This window comes from Aegilops tauschii, chromosome 7 (assembly GCF_002575655.3).
Source record: "Aegilops tauschii subsp. strangulata cultivar AL8/78 chromosome 7, Aet v6.0, whole genome shotgun sequence".
Taxonomy (NCBI): domain Eukaryota; kingdom Viridiplantae; phylum Streptophyta; class Magnoliopsida; order Poales; family Poaceae; genus Aegilops; species Aegilops tauschii.
Window position 1 is genome coordinate 88,973,111 of NC_053041.3, and position 7,986 is coordinate 88,981,096.

The window sequence follows — 7,986 nt, forward strand, 5'->3', positions numbered from 1 at the left end:
TCTAGTAGAATAAAGTTTTAGTATGATCTAGTTTTGAGTTTTGCTTTATGATCCCTCTTTGTAATCGAGTTCGTATGCTATATATAATAAAGATTAGTGTTGAGTCAAGGGCTTGATTATCTTGCTATGATCTTGAGGGAATTAAAGAAAAGGGAAAGAGTAAAAAGAAACAAAGAGATCATATTGATCTTATAGAGAGTAATGACTTCACATAGAAAGAGTGTGACGATTAAAAGTTGTTGAGAGTTGACAAACATAGCTTTGGTCATCGTTGCAATTAATAGGAAGTAATAAAGAAAGAGAGGTTTCACATATAAATATACTATCTTGGACATCTTTTATGATTGTGAGCACTCATTAAAATATGACATGTTAAAGAGTTGACGTTGGAGAAGGAAGACAACGTAATGGGTTATGTTTTCTTATATCTGAAATAAAGTATATTGTCATGGATCATCCAACATGTTGAGCTTGTCTTTCCCCCTCATGCTAGCCAAATTCTTTGCACCAAGTAGAGATACTACTTGTGCTTCCAAATATCCTTAAACCCAGTTTTGCCATGAGAGTCCACCATATCTACCTATGGATTGAGTAAGATCCTTCAAGTAAGTTGTCATCGGTGCAAGCAATAAAAATTGCTCTCTTAATATGTATGATTGATTAGTGTGGAGGAAAGAAGCTTTATACGATCTTGTGATGTGGAAGAAATAAAAGCGACAGACTGCATAATTAAGGTCTACATCACAAGTGGCAATATAAAGTGACGTTCTTTCGCATTAAGATTTTGTGCATCCAACCCTAAAAGCGCATGGCAACCTCTGCTTCCCTCTGCGAAGGGCATATCTTTTACTTTTATCTTCTACCTTATGCAAGAGTCATGGTGATCTTCACCATTCCCTTTTACATTTTATCCTTTGGCAAGCACAGTGTGTTGGAAAGATCCTGATATATATATATATATATCTAATTGGATGTAAGTTAGCATGAGCTATTATTGTTGACATTACCCTTGAGGTAAAAGGTTGGGAGGCGAAACTATAAGCCCCTATCTTTCTCTGTGTCTGATTAAAACTCCGTAACCACAAGTATTGCGTGAGTGTTAGCAATTGTGAAGGACTAAATGATAGTTGAGTATGTGGACTTGGTGAAAAGCTCTGACATAGACTCTTTCTGATGTTATGATAAATTGCAATTGCTTCAATGACTGAGATTATAGTTTGTTAGTTCTCAATAAAGTTTCTGATTCACACTTAACATTGTGAATAGATTATCACTTGAGCAAAAGAAATCATATGACAATATCCACATATGTTGCTGTTATTAGAATAATCATGATGCCTTCATGTCCGTATTTTACTTTATCGACACCTCTATCTCTAAACATGTGGACATATTTATCGTTATCGGCTTCCGCTTGAGGGCAAGCGAGGTCTAAGCTTGGGGGAGTTGATACGTCCATTTTGCATCATGCTTTCATATTGATATTTATAGCATTATGGGATGTTATTACACATTATGTCACTATACTTATGCCTATTCTATCTTATTTTACAAGGTTTACATGAAGAGGGAGAATGTCGGCAGCTGGAATTCTGGGCTGGAAAAGGAGCAAATATTAGAGACCTATTCTGCACATCTCCAAAAGTCATGAAACTCCATGGAAGTTATTTTCAGAATATATAAAAAATATTGAGCGGAAGAAATACCAGAGGGGGGCCACCCACCAGGCACGAGGGTGGGGGGCGCGCCCCCTGCCTCGTGGGCTCCCTGGTGGCCCTCCGATACCCATCTTCTGCTATATGAAGTCTTTCGTCCGAAGAAAAATTAGAAGCAAGCTTTCGGGACGAGACTCCACCGCCACGAGGCGGAACCTTGGTGGAACCAATCTAGGGCTCTGGCGGAGCTGTTCTGCCAGGGACACTTCCCTCCGGGAGGGGGAAATCATCGCCATCGTCATCACCAACGCTCCTCTCATCGGGAGCGGCCAATCTCCATCAACATCTTCACCAGCACCATCTCCTCTCAAACCCTAGTTCATCTCTTGTATCCAATTCTTGTCTCTAAGTCTGGGATTGGTACCTGTAGGTTGCTAGTAGTGTTGATTACTCCTTGTAGTTGATGCTAGTTGGTTTATTTGGTGGAAGATCATATGTTCAGATCCTTTATGCATATTAATACTCCTCTGATTATGAACATGAATATGCTTTGTGAGTAATTACGTTTGTTCCTGAGGACATGGGAGAAGTCTTGCTATTAGTAGTCATGTGAATTTGGTATTCGTTCGATATTTTGATGAGATGTATGTTGTCTCTCCTCTAGTGGTGTTGTGTGAACGTCGACTACATGAAACTTCACCATTATTTGGGCCTAGAGGAAGGCATTGGGAAGTAATAAGTAGATGATGGGTTGCTAGAGTGACAGAAGCTTAAACCCTAGTTTATGTGTTGCTTCGTAAGGGGCTGATTTGGAACCATATGTTTCATGCTATGGTTAGGTTTACCTCAATACTTCTTTTGTAGTTGCGGATGCTTGCAATAGGGGTTAATCATAAGTGGGATGCTTGTCCAAGTAAGGAAAACACCCAAGCACTGGTCCACCCACATATCAAATTATCAAAGTACCGAACGCGAATCATATGAACGTGATGAAAACTAGCTTGACGATAATTCCCATGTGTTCTCGGGAGCGCTTTTCTCTATATAGGAGTTTGTCCAGGCTTGTCCTTTGCTACAAAAAGGATTGGGCCACCTTGCTGCACTTTATTTACTTTTGTTTACTTGTTGCTCGTTACAAATTATCTTGTCACAAAACTATCTATTACCTATAATTTCAGTGCTTGCAGAGAATACCTTGCTGAAAACCGCTTATCATTTCCTTCTGCTCCTCATTGGGTTCGACACTCTTACTTATCGAAAGGACTATGATAGATACCCTATACTTGTGGGTCATCAGCGTGTAACCCGTCGATCTATTGGGGGTGGTGTTGATGCTCCATAACACGGGCGGCAACTCCTCCACCAAACAACCCGGCGTCCTCTCTAAGGGAACCATAAGCCGGGGCTTGATGCCTCTCAAGATCTCTTGATTAGCCCTCTCAGCTTGACCGTTAGATTGGGGGTGAGCCACTGATGACACGTCAAGCCGGATATGCTCTCGTTGACAAAATTCTTTCATAACCCCCTTGGAGAGGTTAGTGCCATTGTTTGTTATAATGCTATGTGGAAAGCCAAAGCGGAAGATTACTTTTTTCATGAATTGAACCACCGTTGCTGCCTCACACTTACTGACTGGCTCTGCCTCTACCCACTTAGTGAACATATCAGCCGCCACCAAGAGGTGGGTCTTCTTGTCTTTGGACCTCTTGAAAGGCCCAACCATATCAAGCCCCCAAACTGCAAACGGCCAAGTAATTGGAATCATCCTCAATTCTTGAGCCGGTACATGGGCACGTCGTGATAATTTCTGACATCCATCACATTTACTGACCAAATCCTCAGCATCAGCATGAGCCGTCAGCCAATAAAATCCATGACGAAAAGCCTTGGCCACGAGAGACTTTGAACCGGCATGATGACCACAGTCCCCTTCATGAATCTCACGTAGGATCTCACGGCCCTCTTCTAGAGAAACACAACGTTGAAAAGACCCTGTAACACTGCAGTGATGTAGCTCTCCATTGACAATTGTCATTGACTTAGACCGTCGGGTTATCTGCCTGGCTAAGATTTCATCCTCAGGTAACTCGCCCCGGGTCATATAAGCCAAACAAGGGACTGTCCAATCAGGAATGGCATGAACAGCCGCCACCAACTGAGCTTCCGGGTCAGGAATAGCCAAATCCTCCTCCGTAGGTAACTTAACCGACGGGTTATGCAAGACATCAAGAAAGACATTGGGCGGCACCAGTTTATGTTGAGAACCCAACCGACTTAAGGCATCAGCCGCTTCATTTTTCCTCCGATCAATATGCTCAACTTGATAACCTTTGAAGTGACCAGCAATAACATCCACTTCTCGTCGATAAGCCACCATGAGTGGATCCTTAGAATCCCACTTACCAGCGACTTGTTGAGCTACTAAATCGGAGTCGCCAAAGCATCTCACCCGGCTTAAGTTCATCTCCTTAGCCATCCGAAGACCGTGAAGTAAGGCCTCATACTCAGCTGCATTGTTAGTACAAGGAAACATCAACCGAAGAACATAACAAAATTTATCACCTCGAGGGGAAGCAAGCACAACTCCAGCCCCCGAGCCTTCCAATTGTCTGGACCCGTCAAAGTGAATTGTCCAGTACGTGTTATTTGGTTTATCTTCAGGCGCCTGCAACTCTGTCCAGTCATTGATAAAATCCATGAGTGCCTGTGACTTGATGGTCGTGCGAGGCACATACTTCAGACCATGGGGTCCAAGCTCAATGGCCCACTTGGCAACTCGTCCTGTGGCTTCTCTACTTTGAATGATGTCCCCCAAAGGAGCAAAGCTGACCACAGTAATAGGATGTCCCTAGAAGTACTGCTTGAGCTTTCTGCTGGCCATGAACACCCCATATACCAGCTTCTACCAGTGCGGATACCTCTGCATAGACTCAATAAGCACCTCACTGACATAGTAAACCGGTCTCTGAACCGGGTATTCTTTGCCTGCCTCCTTCCGTTCCACCACAATGGCTACGCTGACAGCCCGGGCATTAGCAACCACATATAACAACAATGGCTCTTTATCAATAGGAGCAGCAAGAACGGGCGGCTCAGCCAGCTGTTTCTTGAAATCCTCAAACGCCTCATTAGCAGCATCACTCCAAACGAAATCATCTGTCTCCTTCATCATCTGATACAGAGGGATGGCCTTTTCTCCAAGGCGGCTTATAAACCGGCTCAAAGCTGCAATCCGACCCGCCAGACGCTGAACGTCATTGACACACGCCGGTTTAGCCAGGGAAGTAATGGCTTTGATCTTCTCCAGATTAGCTTCAATGCCCCTATTAGACACCAGAAAACCCAAAAGCTTGCCTGCTGGTACGCCAAAGACACATTTGGCTGGGTTAAGCATCATTTTGTAGACCCGGAGATTGTCAAACGTCTCCTTCAAATCATCAATCAGGGTCTCCTTCTTTCTTGACTTCACCACAATGTCATCTACATAAGCATGAACATTGTGCCCAATCTGACTGTGAAGGCAATTTTGCACACATCGCTGATAAGTCGCCTGGGCACTCTTGAGCCCAAAAGGCATAGACACATAGCAGAAGGCTCCAAACGGAGTTATGAAAGCCGTCTTCTCCTGGTCCTTAACTGCCATCTTGATCTGATGATAACCAGAATAAGCATCCAGAAAACTCAAACGCTCACAACCCACCGTAGCATCAATAATCTGATCAATACGAGGGAGAGCAAAGGGATCAGCGGACAAGCCTTGTTCAAATCTGTGTAGTCCACACACATACGCCAAGTGCCGTTCTTCTTAAGTACCAGCACCGGGTTAGCTAACCACTCAGGGTGAAAAACCTCAACAATAAACCCTGCTGCCAAGAGCCGGGCTACCTCACCAATGGCCTTGCGCCTTTCTTCATTGAAACGACGAAGGAACTACCTGACCGGTTTAAACTTGGGATCAATATTGAGAGTGTGCTCAGCGAGTTCCCTCGGTACACCTGGCATGTCAGAAGGTTTCCATGCAAAGATGTCCTGGTTCTCACGGATGAACTCGATGAGCGCGCTTTCCTATTTCGGATCCAGGTTAGCACTGATGCTGAACTGCTTGGATGAATCGCCAGGAACGAAGTCAACTAGCTTAGTCTCATCAGCTGATTTAAATTTCAAGGCCGGATCATGCTCCGTGGTTGGCTTCTTCAAAGAAGTCATATCCGCCGGATCAACATTGTCCTTATAAAACTTCAACTCCTCTGTTGCACAAACTGACTCAGCATAAGCTGCATCACCCTCTTCACACTCCAAAGCTATCTTCCGGCTCCCATGTACTATGATGGTCCCCTTGCGACCCGGCATCTTGAGCTGGAGATAAACATAACAGGGCCTGGCCATGAACCTTGCATAAGCCGGCCGCCCACACATAGCATGATAAGGGCTCTTGATTTTTACCACTTCAAAGGTCAATGTCTCTGACCTGGAGTCATGATCATCTCCAAAAGCAACTTCCAGAGCTATCTTACCAGCTGGGTACGCCGATTTACCAGGCACCACGCCGTGGAAAACAGTGTTCGAGGGTTTAAGATTTTTATCTGTCAACCCCATGCGACGGAAAGTTTCATAATAAAGGATATTGATGATGCTCCCTCCATCCATGAGTATCTTGGTAAATTTATAACCTCCAACCTGAGGTGCGACCACCAGCGCCAGGTGACCCGAGTTATCAACCCAGGGCGGGTGATCTTCCCGACTCCACACAATGGGCTGTTCAGACTAGCGTAAGTAATGAGGAACTGCCGGTTCAACAACATTGACTGCCCTTTTGTGCAGCTTCTGATCGCGCTTACATAAGCTAGTGGTGAAGACATGATACTGCCCACTATTCAACTGCTTCGGGTTGCTCTGATAACCTGACTGTTGTTGCTGTTGACTCCCCTAATTATTCTGCTGATTGTAACCACCTTGGTTGCCATGACTACCTTGATTGCCTTGAATTCCTGAGCCAAAACCGCTTCCGCCGTAACCCGGCCCATGAAAGTCGGGACCTGAACTGCCACCCGGCCCATGACCATCTTGGAAAAGATTTGAATTTTTGAACTCCTTCATGATAAAGCAATCCTTCCAGAGGTGCGTAGACGGCCTTTCTCGCGTCCCGTGTCTTGGGCAAGGCTGGTTTAACAGTTGCTCAAGATTGATACCTGATCCTCCATTCTGCGGGGGCGGTTTGCCCTTACGACGCTGACGATTATTCTGCATGCTGGTGTTAGCCACAAAATCCAAACTGTTGTCAGCTTTGCGCTTACCATTGTTTCCATGGCCCGCCGGGTTATGCTGATGCCCTCTGGTGCTGCTGCTCTTCATTCCCTTTCCTGGCTTCTCCTCATCAGACTCGGGGTCCTTGGTACCATCAGAGTCAGCATATTTAACCAGAGCCGCCATGAGTGTCCCCATGTCATTGCAGTGACGCTTGAACCGCCCTAACTTCAGCTTCAGAGGCGTGAACCGACAATTGCCTTCCAATGTTATGACTGCCGAATCTGCATTGATGCGATCCGACGAATGCAGGATCGTTGAAACCCAGTGCACCCAATGGGTCATTGACTCTCCTTCCTCCTCGACACAGGCAGCTAGGTCCACAATTTACATGGGTTGCTTGCACGTGTCTTTAAAATTTTGGACAAACTGGGCCTTTAACTCGGCCCATGACCCAACGGAGTTAGCTGGCAAACTTTTCAACCAAGTACGAGCTGTTCCCTCCAACATCATGATGAAGTATTTAGCACATGCAGCATAGTCAACGTCCAGCATCTCCATCGCCATTTCATAACTCTCAATCCACGTTTCAGGGGGTAAGTCGGCAGTGTAATTGGGCACCTTACGGGGACCTTTGAAATCCTTAGGCAGCCACACATTACGTAGAGCCGGGGTGAGACATGGCACTGATACGTCTCCAACGTATCTGTAATTTTTTATTGCTTCATGCTATATTATATTCTGTTTTGGATGATTAATGGGCTTTGTTATACACTTTTATATTATTTTTGGGACTAACCTATTAACCGGAGGCCCAACCCAAATTGCTGTTTTTTTGCCTATTTCAGAGTTTCGCAGAAAAAGAATATCAAACGGAGTCCAAACGGAATGAAACCTTCGGGAACGTGATTTTCGAAACAAACGTGATCCAGAGGACTTGGAGTCTACGTCAAGAAATCAACCAGGAGAGCACGAGGCAGGGGGGCGCGCCTATCCCCCTGGCGCGCCCTCCACCCTCGTGGGGCCCATGTTGCTCCACCGACGTAGTTCTTCCTTCTATATATACCTACGTACCCCCAAACCAACA